We start from the raw sequence: 16,909 nt of genomic DNA on the forward strand, positions 1-16,909 counted from the left end.
GAAATGGTTCTTTGGGGAACCTTTAATGGTTTTTCAAAGAACCTTTTTTGAAATGGTTCTTTAAAGAACCATTTTAAATCTTTCAAAATAAAATGTATCATAAATTGAATTTAAGTAGGGTAAAATAAATACGAGCACAGCATAGACATATATTAATGGTTTATTGCCATTTAGCAGTTTACCAAAAGACAAAAAGGCACCACATCACTACTAATACATGTCACATATTAGTCATTTAAACAGTAATAACATTTTAATATACTATAAATAAATAAATATATATATAAATACTATATCTAAAGATAACACAACAATTAATACATATATTGTTTAATTAATAAAACATCAAAAAGTGATAAACACATTAGAAATAGCAATAGCTTCATAACAGACCAATAAATCAAGACATTTTCATCAGCAGATGTTTGCATGTTCAGTAAAAATATTTCAACAACAAGTTTTTGAATAAAATTAACAATGAACTTCAGCCTTACATTATGTAAGGTCAGTTTAATGTTGGACTTAGGGCTGCTCGATTATGGCAAAAATGATAATCATGATTGTTTTCACTGAAATTGAGATCTCGATTATTTGACGATATTTATTTAACATTAACATTGTATTGAATAATGGCTTTAAAGATTGTCAAAAAATAATATAAAATAGTGTGCAAATACCGATAACAGTGCAAATGTTTGCAATATAAAAAATAAATGAAAAATGTAAACATTAATGTTTAGTGAACTTCAAAATACTGCATAATATTTATGCATACAAATAACCAAACATCAAGGCAAGCTGTGTAGCCACACAATGCACAATTGCATCAAATTGACATTGAGGTATGTCAGCTAAAGTTGCTGCTCCTTCATTGTTTGATCGTATGTCACTTTGTGAGCGGTCTTCAAATGTTTGAATAAATTTGTAGTGTTGCTCTGTGGTGCAGCTACCACACCGTAGCAAAGTTTACACACTATGTCTACTTAATCCACGTCTGACTCCCCGAACCCATAATGTTTCCACACCACTGAAGTTGTTTTATCTCTCTTTTCAACCAGCGGCATTCTTTCTTCAGCAGCCACGATCCTCTCCTCTCCAAATAACTTCTGCTTAGCTTCCTTCGGTCCTCTTAATTGTTATGACGTGTGTTCGAATCGCAGAGAGGTGCGCTCGATTTGCCAAACGGAGCAGCGGGAGAGTAAAGCACGAGGGAGGTGCTAATAATCGGCTCAGTCATTTTTAATGATCGTTGAAAGCCCAGATCGTAATCTAGATTAAAATTCGATTAATTGAGCAGCCCTAGTTGGACTCATGGTTCTTTGTTAGTCCAGTTTAGGATAATGTCTCTGACGTATGTATCATATCAAATATATGTCATATCAAAACAACCCCACACCTGCAGTTGTTTCAGTTTTTCACAGGTGTTTCCTGTCAGCTGGTCAACCTCACTCAGGTGGACATCCATATCAGCCAACCAAACGACAAGCTCCTCCCTTTGTGCTTCAAATCCCTCCCACTCTGACACAAGGAGCTGAGAGAGAGAAAACAAGGGTCAATTATAAAGAAGAGAGAAAAGTGAAACCCTCCTCAGAAGGTCTGACTCGCATACCTGCAGTCGACCTGTGATGGACTCCTGTTTGGCGTTCACGTCATCCCAGTGTTGCCAGCAGCCGAGTCTGCAGGGTGCCCTGGAAGAGCAAAGTTAATGTAGACTCCTCCTGGTCAGGCTGTCCAGCTGGATGAGCCGAGGTCTCCCCTCTCGCCGCCGCCTCTGAACACAAAAACAGAAACTGCATGTGAACCAGGAGGTGCAGATTTTTTTGCTTTTCTTTCCTAAATCCAGGTTTGATAACGTGGAGGTATTTGGAAAACTTTTTTGGCCAGTGGACGACTGTTGTCTTGCAGAAAGTCAAATCAAATGTGTGCGATACACAATTAATTCACGAGAACAAATTATAAAAAACAAGTCCAGTTCTTCCCTGATTTCAAGTGAATTCTGCATCAAAACAAGGTAACAGAATTAAAACGAGAGTTTGCAGCAAATGTGAGCACAAAGCCTCACTTTGTACAAGCCTGCTATTAAAGTTCTCCTCTATGCAGACGACTTTCCTGTTTTCAAGGCACAACTTGGATCTGCTGTACAAATCTTATGGATACACGCTAAATGAAACAGTAGTGTGCACGACTCCAGATTCTGATCCCTCGTCCTAATATGGTCCCAAAAGGCTCACAAAAAACATTGGAATAGCAATAAAGCAAATGTTGAGGCGTCTAAATACAAAGTCCATAAACCAATGGCTGACATGGGTTTTATCATAAGGGTGATAAATATACAACATATGTTTTTAAGACTAAAAGTATAATACAGATTTTAGTCTGAGAGATTTGATGTTCATTTACCTGCAGATGCACTATACGTGCCTGCTCTGTGGTTTTCCACAATGCTTTGCAAATAACTATTTAACACAGGAAGTAGGTGAACTAAAACAAGTCATCTTTCTTTGTGAGAGGACAATATTAATGAAACAAACCTCAATGACATCATAGAGATCCCCAAAGATGCTCCTGCTGCTTTTCTTCCTCCTCATCCTAAGCTTCCTTCTCCTTGTCCTCGACTTCCAGCCAATTGTAATTCAGTCTAATTGTTTTTCTCCCCCTCCTCGTCCTCATTTTGTTGGAGCTGTGAAAAGAATTAGTGTGAATCTGAATTAATTTGTGCAAACAAGAAAAATCTACAGCTTTTCGGTCAGAGGTGGTCTTGTGAGTTAAGCCAGGTAGAGTAGATTTATGTGTTGATGCTGCCTGCTTCATCTCTACGACTGGCTGCCGAGTGATATTTACACCCTGGCTGGATTACAAACTTTAACCACATGCTGAACTTTGGCCCAGTGTTGATACCTCTTGTTAGTATAATGACCTCTTCTTGGCTTAATGTACGATGGTGGATAAATGAAACGTACAAAGAAAATGTAACTATATTACAAATGGACATCTATCTTGGTAACATCAAATGGCCGGAGCATAACTTGTTAACTAGTCCGAAAATTAGTTACACAGGAACAGTCACAGACACATCTTCTAATGTGTCACATTTCTATTCATTCAAAACACTTATGCATTGCTGTGTTTTATACAGCTCTTACAGAATTCAAAGTACAGGCTGATGTGAGTATTTAATGTACGGCTCAGATCTACTGAATTTCAGAGTTTCTAGAGCAGACACAGAGCTCACATCACAACAGGCTTCAGGCGCCATATTAGTGACTTTAACAATATTATAAATTTTAATCAGTCTAGTTGACATTACGTTATGTACGCAGCACGCAATAGAACCACATATTTTAGAAGCCAATTAGTTGGGAGCACCTTCACTTAATTATAACAGTGGTTTTGTTAGGAAAACAGTTTCTGTATACCGACACTAAATTGCGTTAACGTCAACGGCTAACGTATGTAACAGAGCTAACTGTTATTGTTAGCACAGCATTAACAGCAAGCTACAATGACGAGTAACAAAAACAAAACAGTAAAAAGGTTTTAATGAAAACGTTTTACCTTTTCCAACAGTCCCAGAATCCAGAGCTTCAAAGACCAGCAGGTACTGAAGACTGTTATCCGTTTCGCTGTCACCGGCCGTGAGAAAGTGTTTTTTCCCTAAAAAAGTTCAAGGCCCGCCGGTCGCACAATCTGTCTGCGCATGCGCAACCCAACGATTGACTCTCTCTCTCTCTCTCTCTCTCTCTCACTGTCATTTATTTGGCTCGAAACACATAAATTGCTCAGTGATAAACAACTACTGAGATCATTTACCTAAGCAGTGTGCTTTGTCAAAACTAAGTGTGTCGGTAATGAACACATAAGTATGTTCATTGCACTGAGATTCTGTTGTGCAATTGTTATTTATTAGTATTTTATAATTTGACTTTACATACTGCTGGGTGGTTTGTAAAGTTTACAATAACTAGTATTTTCATTATGCTATATTTTCTAATATATATAATAATCTCAAAATTAATTCCATTGAAGCAGAAAATAGTAATACTTTATTAAAATTTAAAACTGAAGTACAGTATTTGGATGTGTGTATTGTGTCTACTGTTTGTTAACTCACCATAATCATAAACATCTTAATAATAAATTCCATATTCTATTACCACATAATTTGTGATCAGTGGGTTTGCGGGGTTAGGGGTGTGGGGAGGTAGGGTCTTTAGGCTGCCACCAGTATATTTTTAAGCAATTATTTCTAACTTTTATTTGAATATTCAGTTTCCTACCATCTGCTCTTAAAAGGTAATTGCCAGGTAACCCGCCCTCCCCCTTCGCACACACATGCACACAAACAAAACACAAAACTAATTCACAGCCTCATTATAGTGAATAAATATTTATGCCATTTTACACCATCAAACTTAGCTAAGGATGAAGAACCTTTTGTTCTTTAAAGAACCATTTGTAATAGCTGAAGAACCATCCACAAAATAAAAAGGTTCTTTGACGTATGATGGTTCCTTAAAGAACCATGAAGACATCTGAAGAACCATTTAAGAACCATAATTTTTCTGAGAGTAGCCGTCTTCTTCTGCTTGTCTACCACCACTATGTCCGGTTGGTTAGCCACCACCATTTTGTCCGTCTGTATCTGGAAGTCCCACAGGATCTTAGCTCGGTCATTCTCCACCACCCTAGGGGGCATCTCCCATTTTGACCTCAGGACTTCCACGTCATATTCGGCACAGATGTTTCTGTATACTATGCCGGCCACTTGGTTATGGCGTTCCATGTATGCCCTGCCTGCTAGCATCTTGCACCCTGTGCTGGATTGTCTCAGGGGCATCTTTACACAGCCTGCACCTGGGGTCTTGCCTGGTGTGATAGACCCCAGCCTCTATGGATCTTGTGCTCACAGCTTGTTCCCGTGCTGCCATGATTAGTGTCTCTGTGCTGTCTGTGAAAAAGTGTCCTCGATGAAGCTGCCAAGGAAGGTGGAAGAGTGTCCTTCCTCCGGAGGACTTCCACTAAGGATGACTGGGTTGTTTCTGTTGTTGCTATTTAAATTGAAACTAAGATAAAAATGACAGAGTGTTCATTTCTTTGTGAGTCAAACTTACATATTCAGAATGGGATCAAATAATTATGCTGCAGTGATTCTAAAACTGTGGTACGCAAACCACTGCATGGGCTCCCTCTAATGGTACGCAGGAAGTCTCCAATTTTTTTAAGATTAAAAAATATACCATGTTCTGAATGAGGGATTTCTGAAAAAATTAAGACGTACAGCTCTGCTATCATTTCCAGCATAAGTGAAGACAGAAAACTAACTAGCTACGGACTGGTACTGTGAGTCGTTTGTCACCGGGCCAACGAGAGTTGAGGCTCGGGTGTGAAATTTATGGTTTTTTATCATTAACTCAGTTTCCCTGGGTCTTTTCCCGTGTTGTAGTTGTGTGTCTTATTTTGAAAGAAATATTTACGCATTGCCATAGCGACCAGAGAGCATTTTCTTGACCAAAGAGCATTAATAGGCAGAGATGTTGTTGGCGCATTTCAGGAAGACACTGCTAATAAAGTTACACAATTACACAGTGAATTCGCATTCATTATTATATTTACAAAATACCACAGTTTTTGTCTTGGTCGCATCATTTTATTTTGTTGTAATTTATCCGTAACACCTTAAAGGCTGGTCCGTGAAAATATTAGTCGTGTCCAAATTCATGATCTGCATCCTCCTGAGGACCCGGCCTTCGCAGTTTACATGGGCCGGGTCCTCAGAAGGTCGGGTAGACCGGAAGTAAACGGCTGTGGAATTGGATGGTCTAGCCTTCAGATTTGCGTCACCGCTGTCTCAGTGGAGTTTAATAAACTCGGCCGTCTGCTCCTTGCTATCTAAAATATAACAGGACACTGGCGTAAATTCTCGATCGTCTCACACTTCTGTTTAATCAGTTTTCTGTTTGACGTTTATTCAGCTGTGTGAAAACCAAGGAGGAACCCACCTGATGAATTAATAAAGTTTTATTTTATCTAATCTAATCTAATAACTTTAATCTCAGCCAAACCGATTTACTCACGAACAAACAAAAGACTGAAAAAAGCCAAACAATAACATTTTAGGTTGTCTAAGTGACTTATATATTACGTTTAACCCGAGTAGCAAAAGTCCGCGGTGATCTGAAAATGATGTGCCGGGAGTTGTGCCATTCTCAGCGGCTTCAGTGACCCTCGAGCTTTCGGCTAGCTATCGAGCTGGTGGGTAACAGACATCTCCGAAAACGTTGAAGCACTTTTGCAAATATGCGATATCTTGATAAACCGAGCAGATATTTGAAGTTTACACAGCTACTTTCTCGCCTGAAAATATGTTAAAAGTTTATTTTGTGACCCAGAAAGTAGGGATGGGTATTGATAAGATTTTCACGATTCCAATTCCATTTTCGATTCTGTTTAACGATTCGATTCTTTATCGATTCTTATTTTTAAAAAAGGAGAACACTAAGGTCGATTAGCTTAGAACTTTGTTTTATATCTTCTCTTTGAACAAGATAGAAATTTAGGAGTAACATGGCCTTACAAACTCAACAGTGAGATCTTAAGAGATCCACAGCCTACGGCTCTTCAATGGGGTGTCACAGGGTCCCCGGGAAAAAAAATTGTATATGTAAAATAATAAAATAAATATTCTTCTGTAGCATTAACAAAGTATAACATAAATTATTCTGTAGCAATTACACAAGAATATCCAGTAATGTCCCTGCCTACAATTAAACACATTCACTTACTGAAAATCGGGGGCATCTGCTGTGGCAAATGGGTGCAAGCCTTTGACCACAAACTTAGTCACTGCTCGGTGACATTCGTCTATCCTGGCCTGAAAGGAGACGCTAACGGTAGACTGCAGCGAGAACTGCCAGCCAGACTCTGTCTGTCTCATCATGGTCACCTAAATGCACAGTAATGGCAGGTTTTGTAATAAGGCAGATCGCGCTAACATAATATGCACTGTTAGCTGATTATTTACCTGCCGCGTGCAAACGGGAGAGGGCGTGCAAACGTTACCGCTGCTGCTGGGTTAAGATTCACGAGTCCGGAGCGGAATTAAAAACACGACATTCATTTAAGGTTATTGCGTGTTTTGTGAGCAAATGCTTTTGCATATTCGTAGTGTTTCCTCCCTTAATGAAATATCTACTTTGCAAGTATTGCAAGTTGCCCCGTTGTCATCCGTTCCCGTAAAATATAACCAAACTTTTGAGCGTTTGAGCCGCCTAGGTGCTCTGCCAGGTAAATGACGCTCCGCAACGTGGTGACGTCTTTCGGGGCGACTGGAAACGATAAGGGAATCGTTTGCAAAAATGGCAAACAATTCCAAGGAATTGAAACAGTGGGAACCGGTTCTCAACAAGAACCGGGTTTGGATATCCATCCCTACCAGAAAGACTAATAAGAGTAATTTTAAAACTTAGTAGCGGCCGCCATTGCCGGAAACTGGAGTTTGGCTGGGCCGCGCTATGAATTCTGGGATATGGTGGGCCACGAAGGACACACCCGACCCATCCTTCAATTCGGGGAAAAGGAGGACGCATTTGTCGGCTGCATTCGGAGGAGTCTACGAATTTGGACAGCCTTTGGCGCGTCACTGTGACGTAATCGGTCTACAAATGCGTCCTCAGGAGGATGCAGCCCATGAATTTGGACACGATCATTGTCTGACATAAAACCGGTCCTTGCCGCAACAAAGGCTGGGGACTGCTGTGCTACGTGATCGCTAGCTACACAGCTATGTTAGCATAACATAAACACAGTGAAGCTGGAGGATGAACGCTAACTTTTTTCCACTCGATAAAAGTTAACGTGAGGGTTCCCGATGGTTAGGGACAAATGCAATCACATGGCAGGATGCTGTAAACGGACCAAACTTCAGTCAGGAGAACAACTGAGATAATCCATCCACAATACGAGGTTAGTCATTAATATACTGCTGCATGGGCTGGGCTGTAGTTACATCGGAAGGGTTTAAACACTGAGCTTTAAAATGAACAGTGATGATAAAAACGGAGAGAGGCTAACAGTGATCACTGACTGTTTTTAGGGGCTTGTTCACATTAAATAGAACAAGATACAAAACATTAAAACATGTTTAAAACACAACAGCCTTAATGAACGCGGGGTAGTTTGGACCCGGAAGCAGGATTCATACCTCATCACTTAAAGACCAGATATCACACTTGCTGTGAATGTTTTAATGCAGTACAGTTGTTATTACTATCACTTTTCACATCCTGTTTATGACAGTTAAAATAAATAACATTCATATAACATATAAAATTGTCTTGTGTAAACTGAATGTGGTGTTAAATAGGCCTATACTACTGTACTTTAGTGTTGTGCATAAGGGTGGTACTTCAAGAGCCATATATTTTATGAGGTCGTACTCATTGTGAAAAGTTTGACAACCACGGGTCTACTGTATAATTCAGAGTCATTACATTACACTTTATTGGTAAATATAATATGGACTGGTTCTTATATACTGGCTTTTCTACTCTATTTGAGCGCTTTACACGACCTCATTCACCCATTCAAGCAGCACTTTTTTTTAATGCTTTTTCTGTCTACACACTCTGATGGATGCAATGGAGAGCAACTTGGGGTTAATATCTTGCCCAAGAATATTTGGCATGTAGACTGAAGCAGCCTGGGATCAAACCAACAACCTTGCGATTAGCAGATGAACTGCTCTACCTCCTGAGCTCCAGCCACCCCCAAATTGTGAACCTTTTCATGATACTCTAATTAATGTAAAATTATGATAGTTTGTCCAATTACTTTTGATTATCTAGAAATAAAGCACTGTCTATAAAAATGGCTGTAATCCCTAAACAAACAGTATGCACTGTACCTGCAGAAATTCAGCATCTGGAAATGACAAATAGCGAGGTGGGCGGAAAATTGAGAAATGAGACAGAAAGGAAGGGGTTCAAGAATAAAAGAGAGAATAATGGATTTTAACAGAGGAGATGTGAGAGAACAAGACTGAAGCTGTGAAGAGTGTGAAGCAATTTCAGGTTGTCATAGAGGAACTTCAAAGAAGACAATTCACAGAGTGCATTAGCTCCCACTCCACTGGACACATATACACACAAACAAACACAAATAGTTTGTCATTTCAAAGTATTTTTGGTAAAGAGATTTGATATTGTAAATGTACAATTAAAAATTTAACAAACATCAAGGACAACAGTTTCTGCTTAAAAGGTGTAGTCAGCAACTTTTACTATCAACTATCCTGACTGACATCCAGGTAAGATGGTGCCTGTGTTTGGCCTTGGCTGTGCCTATGCTGATGTTTCTGCTCTGTCGTTAAATTGTGTTTTCGTTTTGTTTTTACTTATATTCTGTACATTTCTGTGTGAAGATGTCTCTGCTGTATTTATCTACGATTGATGTACATTTTTGAAAATCTGACAGGAAATGAAACTCCTTTCAGAAAGTTATGGTGCTGCCTTTTCGTATTGGTATCCACATGGCTTTCAGACCTAACTAGATCTACATATCTGTTTGACTGGCATCAAGGCCATCTTGGTTAAATGCTAGTTTTCTGCGCTTAAACTCTGACAAAATGAAACTCATCATTGCTAGGGATTGTGTCACCCTGAGTATCAAACAATGCCTTAGATATTTAAGCACCTTTGCTAAATCTAGTTTGCGTGATCTTGGGGTTTTCCTATTCCAACAGTTCTGTGTTATGTCAAGAAGTTAACTTAGTCCTAATCTAACATTGCTAAGACATGTAATTTCCAAGACTGAATTGTTGCAAATTCGTCATGTTTGTTCCCTGTTAGTTTTAGAATTCATTTTAAAATTCTTACATACACTGTATTGCCAAAACTATTCACTCATCTATCCACATCATTGAATTCAAGTGTTTCAGTCACTATTCCATCACAATCAACTCATCTCAGTGAATTCCAGCATGGTACCGTGGTAGCATGCCACCTGTGCAACAAGTCCAGTTGTGAAATTTCCTCTCTACTCTACAAAGCAAGGTCCATAAAGATATGATGAGTGAGTTTGGTGTGAAAGAACTTGACCGGCCTGAATAAATTCCTGACCTCAACCCAACAGAACACCTTTGGGATGAATCATAGCGGAGAATGCAAGCCAGGCTTTCTTTTCCAGCATCAGTGTCTGACCTCACAAATGCAAATCTGAAAGAATGGTCAAAAATTCCCACACTCCTAAATTTTGTGGAAGACTTTCCTAGAGTTGAAGCTGTTATAGCTGCAAAAGGTGGGCCAATTGATCTACACTTGAAACTGTTCCCTTGGATCTTCAGAGCAGAGATTACCTTTGGTGCCTTGTACTTGCTTTAAAGGAGAGGCCCCATCTTACCTTAATGACCTTGTAGTACCATATCTCCCTATTAGAGCACTTCGCTCTCACACTGCAGGCCTACTTGTTGTTCCTAGAGTATTTAAAAGTAGAATGGGAGGCAGAGCCTTCAGTTTTCAGGCCCCTCTTCTCTGGAACCAGCTTCCAGTTTGGATTCAGGAGACAGACACTATCTCTACTTTTAAGATTAGGCTTCAAACTTTCCTTTTTTCTAAAGCATATAGTTAGGGCTGGACCAGGTGACCCTGAATCCTCCCTTAGTTATGCTGCAATAGGTGTAGGTGACTGCTGTTGTGATTTGGTGCTGTATAAATAACATTGAATTGAACTGAACACTGACACAGATATTTGGACCTGCTTAACAGAGGATACAAGTAAGGGGGGAAAACAGAATGCAAAGTAACCTACACTGGGGAACCTACTAAGAACCTAGAACACCATGACACCTGAAGACACAAGAGTATGTGTGCCGACGAACAAAAACTCACACCATAAATACACAATAGGGTGACGAGAGAAGTGGAAACACTCAGGAAACACAGCAGGGGCAAATAAACATAATGACACAAGTGGAAGCACACACTGATGAGAGACACGCAGACTAAGACACACGGGCTTGACACCGGGACCGAGGAAGAAACAGGTATGAGAACATGGAAACAGAAATGGGAGATGAAACACAAAGACATGAGTAGGACCCAGGGAAAAAGGGAGTAATGGACAAAGAGGGAGCGAGGGACACAAAAGGAGGGAGTGAGACACAGAGCGAGAAAGCGAGGGACACGGAACGAGAAGGGGATGACGGGCTGGGGAGACATGGAATTAGACATGGAAACAGAAAAGGGAGACGAGACACGGAGGAAGACACATGCATGACATTGTTCATTTTTAAGAGAGAGGAGACAAAAATGCTCACAGTGCATTTTCTTAAATTTATTAAGCTGCTGAAGGTTCAAGTTTTTTAAAAAAGGCTGCCGTGTCACAAAGTGCACCACACCCAGACAGTAATGCTTTTTATTATGTGCGATAAACAGGATACTAAGGTAATTGGTCAAAAGTTGGAGGAAAGCCACCATTCTCTATATTTGGCTGAAATCCAGCACTTTGCTTCATGCTTCTTCTTCTGCAGCCTTCTGGGCATCTCCCACATTGGAGGGGTATCCAAATTCATAGGCTGCATCCTCCTGAGGACCCGGCCTTCGCAGTCTATGTGGGCTTGGTGCTCAAGAGGCAGGGTATGGGTAGGATATGAGCTAGGTCCAATTTTCTGACCTCCTGCTGTTTGTGTTTTTTTTCCTGTTGATTGTTCATGGTCTCTCCGTGTTCCTCTTTTCATCTCCTTCCCCTCAAAATGTCAGAAAGGAGATGACTGGTTAGCAGTTATGCAAACAGTTGTGCAAACTACAATGAAGAAGCCAGTCTAATGGGTGATGAAAGCACAATAATAAGTTTGCAAAAATATCTAACACATTAACCATTCATCATATATTGTCTAATTTCATTTTGCATTTTGCCACAGTTATTTACCTAATTGTGTTTTCTTTTTCATAAATGGCAGCTAGAGATAAAAAAAAAAAAATCAGTAAAAACAAATCTGAGTGAGAGAATATATTTAATTATGTTTGGTGGCCTAAGTCACCTTGCTAAGTTTAATGGGACATTTAAATACATAAAGTACGGTGATGTGTTCTATTCTCTACTTGTTCATATAACATTTGCTGAATACTGAAGGCAGCAATTGCTTTTAAGGTGTAAATGTTTTTGTAAATCACATCAGATCATTCACAACATGTTCATAAACTAGTTTCAGAAAAATATTCACATGGTTAAAAGCTTTGACATTTGCTTTTTGTGGCATCATTTTTGACAAATCTTTACTGACAGATGATAACTTGACGGTCAGAAGATACAATAAACTTTGGAAGGACAAGATTAACCCAGTGTTCAAATGCTGGTGACTGATTTGTGTCATTGCTGCATGCCACACTAAGTGGCACTGTTATTTTTTGTTGCTTTTGTCTTTCAGGTGTCAAGCCTCCACCTTCCTCCAGCCTCTACCATTCAAAGTTATTTGGCATGTGTCTTTTGGCTGATCTGGGCCCAGTAGGCCAATCATTTGCCAGGGATGGTTATAAAAGGGCAGCTCTCTGACCAGCTGGGCTTGCTTCTGAATCTCTCTGACCTTTGGGTTTATAAGTTTCTACGTGTGAACAGAGTGTTTGTGGTGGGAGGCTGGACAGGTAAGTTTGAAGTACCCCATATACATGCAACAGAGCAACTAGGTTATGCGGTTAATGCCACTTTCTCATCCAGACAAACCCACAGCGTTGTGCCCTGCACTGCTTGAGTCCAGTCACCTCTCTGCTAGGCCAGTGAGACTACCCTCACCTCCACATGGTGAGTGTTAATGCTTCTACTGCCATAAAAAGGTCATCTTATTGCAGATTGTCTGGCATGAAAGTATAAACAGCAACCAAAAGGGAAGGGACTGATTAAGGCTGTAGAGAATGTGAGGAAGTTACAGACCAACCATCACCACCTTGATCCCTGTTTCAAACCTTTCATCCTAGAGCACAGGTGTCAAATTCCAGTCCTCAAGGGCCAGTGTCCTGAACATTTTCCATGTGTCCCTGCTACAACACACCTGAATGAAATCAGTAGATCATTAACAAGGCTACATAGAACTTGACTCTATGCAGAGGTGGCAGTTCAGCCATTTGAATCGTGTTACAGCAGGTCATGAGTGAATGAACATGATGCAATAGAAGTACATTTTTTCTAAACGCTAGCATTTACTTACATTTATTTATATTTACTTGAGTAGGTAGGGTTAGGGGTTGCCACCTCTAAAAGACTGTTGGCTTCATTGGGTGATGGCCTCCTGCTCGCACTGGAATGGTTCGTAGCCGAGTATGAAGCGGTGGAAATGAGAATCAGCACCTCCAAATCTGAGGCCATGGTCCTTAGCCTGAAAAGGGTGGAGTGCCCACTCTGGGTCAGGGACCCAATTGGATTGAGTTTAAATAACTTGGAGTCTTGTTCACGAGTGAAGGGAGAGGGAGATCGACAGATGGATTGGTGCTGTGGATGCTGTACCAGTCTGTTGTTGTGAAGAGAGAGAGCTGAGTGTAAAAGTGAAGTCTCAATTTACCGGTCAATCTACGCCCCTACTCTCACCTATGGTCACGAGCTGTGGGTAGTGACTGAAAGAACGAGATCGCGGATACAAGCGGCAGAAATGAGCTTCCTCCGAATGGTGGCTGGCCTCTCCCTTTAGAGATAAGGTGAGAAGTTCAGCCATCCAGGAGGGGCTCAGAGTGATGCCGCTGCTCCTCCACATCGAAAGGAGCCAGTTGAGGTGGTTCAGGCATGTGATAAGGAATCCTCCTTGGTGAGGTGTTCCAGACGTTCCCTGGGAACGCCTTGGTGTTCCCCCGGACAAGCTGGAGGAGGTGGCTAGGGAGAGGACGGTCTGTGCTTCTCTGCTTAGGGTGCTGCCCTGCGAGCCGGCCCTGGATAAGTGGAAGAAGATGGATGGATGGATGGATGGATGGATGGATGGATGGATGGATGTCTTGTGTTGCTGTCTCCTCCCTGCCTTATCACCAACTTGGGGTTAGTATCTTGCCCAAGGATATTTGCCATGCAACTTGGGACAGGTGGAGATCAAACCACCAACAAGCACCAACTTTATGAACTTAAAAGTTGAAGCTTATAAGAACTATAATATTTTGATTACATTTGACATGACCCAAGATGTGAGTGGACGTTAAAGCGGGAAGTCTGGGAAGGTATCTCAAAATTGGGCAAGCAGTTGGTGTCATAAACCACCGCCTCTGTTCAAAGATGGTCGGTCACAGTGGACATAGATGGATTCTTTCACTCCTCTTTCAGACCATCTGTCTTCTCTGTCCAAAATGTGAACATTGGCATCCTTGAAAGAGTGACCTTTAGATGCAGATGGACAGCCGAGTCTTGTCCCATGGTGGTGGCTCTTCTATGTTGTGCCATGCAAGTGGCTGTTTGGTCTCTCCAATGTAGAGGTCTGAGCATTCCTCGCTACACTGTACAGCATACACTACCTTGCTAAGTTTGTGTTTAGAAGTTGTCTTTGGGATGAACCAGTTTTTGTCTGAGTGTGTTGCTGGGTCTGAAGTACACTGGGATGTCGTGCTTGGAGAAGATTCTCCTGAGTTTCTCTGATAAACCTGCTACATAGGGGATGACAATGTTGTTCCTTCTGATTCTCCCTAGTTGGTTTCTGATAATTTTTTCTGTGTATCTAATAGTTAAATTAAAAAATATTTAGTAACTGCAACTTAAAATTTTCATTTATGTCTCCAGTGGGAATAAGCTGACAGAACTTAGGTGGAATGAGTACTTTTTCACTTTTTCAGAGTCATTTTTTCAGTTTAGCAAAACTCTATATTTATTGTTTACTTTACTTTTTTTTGTTTAATTAAGCAAACCTGGCCTGTATGGTAAATGGGATGAAGAAAGCAAGATTGAACTTTTTGGCCTGATTGCCAAGCATCATGCCCAAAGGAAACCAGGCACTATTCATTACCTGATGTCATCCTTAAAGTGATGCATGGTGGTGGCAGCATCATGATATGAGGATGATTTTCAGCAGCAGGAACTGGAAGACTAGCCATGGTCAAGGGAAAGACGAATGCAGCAAACAAATATACAGAGATATCCTTGATGATGATTTGCTCCAGTACACTCTGGACCTTGGACTTGGGCAAAAGTTTATCTTCCAACAGGATAATTCATGTAGGCATACAGGCAAGACAACAAATGAGTGGTTTTGGGACCGTCAAGTCTGTTTAACCAGACTTTATTTACACAAGAGAAAATAGTTCACAAAGGAAAATGTGCATGGCAACTCGAGCATTGGTCTCCAAACCAAAGGGAGAGAACGATTAACAGGGACTGAATAAGAGAGAAAATATGGCAAACAAATGTCATGTAGCTTACTTTGCAGGCAGGTGGAGAGTGTCTTATGGGGTTAGCAGTGCTAGGCCAGGTGAGCGTACTGAATGGCTGCAGGTGAGCTGGAGATGTACAGTCCCAATCCCAGATCGCTGAGATGTACAGCGATCTGGGATTGTGGCGGCGGAGGGCAGGCAGGTGAGTGGTGTGAGTCAAAAGCACAGCCAGCAAACCGAATCTCCAGTGAGTCCAGTGTCCAGGTGAGCAAAAGGCAAACTGCAAACGGTGAGTATGACGAATCTGAACAGATACTATGAGAACAAGGAAAACAAGGTGAGCAACAAGAAAACAACAAGCATGGAGAGCTAAGGCATCCTATACTAACAGAGGTTAGAAGTCGAATTGGAGAAGAATGGCTGAAAACGCTGGCCTTAAATACTACTGGTTGATAATCCAGATCAGTGACAGGTGAGGTGATAAGGGCTCTGCCCAAAGGTGGAACATGGGAAAACACACAGCCACCCATCCAGTCAATAGTGATGGGAAGTCCGGCTCTTTTTAGAGAACCGTCTCTTTTGGCTCGGCTCACTAAAAAGAGCCGGCTCTTTCAGCTCCCAACCGGCTCTTCAGATTGTTTTATTGCTTTAAATAATTTATTATCAGCAACAATATAAAATTATGCACAAAGGGAATTACTAATGTAAAAAAACCATGGTTTTATTTACATATGTTTATATATAAATATTAGGGGTGCAACGATACACAAAATTCACGGTTCGGTTCGGTTCGATACTTTGGTGTCACGGTTCGATATTGTTTCAATACAAAAAAAGGTTCATGCCTTTTTAATTTGTCATTTATTAAAATTATAAATATATATTTTAACTCAAAAGTACAGTTTTTAAATTTAATGTTGCTGAAACAACAAAATAATAATAAAAAAAGAGTTTATTACAGAGAAATGGCTCTTTCCAAAATAAAAGCTATACTATACCCTTCTTCTGGGGTATATTCTCAGCAGCATATTAAACATATCAGGTCCCCATAAGGAGAATCATGTGCTAACGGCTGTCTAAATGACTCGGGTAAAGTTTGTAGCATGCGTGCTTGTTGTTTTTGTCTGCTTCCACTTGTCTTTGCACTAGGATGATGTCGGCGTAAATGTGCAGTCATATTCGTTGTGTTCCCACTAGTGCTGTCAGCGTTAATCTCGTTAAAATGACATTAACGCCATAACGCGGCAAATCTCCCTTAACGAGTTACCGCGGATCGCCCCGTGCATGGGGCTGGACGGCGTCAACACGTTAACAAGCTAACTGTGCTAACGCACTAGTTCCCACCAATTGAGCATTGCGTGGCACATCCGACATACTGTTTTACTTTTGTCCATGACGCGCTTACCATCAGGGTCATGCTTCACATGAAAACCAAGACAGTTCCAAACGCCGGATCTGAATGAGGGTGGGGGAGGTTCAATTTTGGGTAGCGTTGAGGCAGTTGCCATGTTGCAACGAGCTTAGCTTCTGTCTTGCTAGCTTGCGCTGCGCTCAGTGGATCTGCGCTCGACAGTGCAGCCTAG

The 16,909-nt window shown here is 40.9% G+C and overlaps 1 long non-coding RNA gene across 1 annotated transcript; it reads right to left on the bottom strand.

Moving 5' to 3' along the window:
* Window positions 1-1,198: 1,198 nt before the first annotated feature.
* Window positions 1,199-3,760, bottom strand: LOC120434534. The gene is made up of 4 exons (XR_005609157.1): window positions 3,556-3,760; window positions 2,532-2,680; window positions 1,610-1,771; window positions 1,199-1,531 (listed from the first exon to the last, which is right to left on the bottom strand). It is a non-coding gene; the product is annotated as an uncharacterized LOC120434534 (long non-coding RNA).
* Between the last annotated feature and the right edge of the window lie 13,149 nt (window positions 3,761-16,909).

This window comes from Oreochromis aureus, linkage group 18 (assembly GCF_013358895.1).
Source record: "Oreochromis aureus strain Israel breed Guangdong linkage group 18, ZZ_aureus, whole genome shotgun sequence".
NCBI classification, from domain to species: Eukaryota; Metazoa; Chordata; class Actinopteri; order Cichliformes; family Cichlidae; genus Oreochromis; species Oreochromis aureus.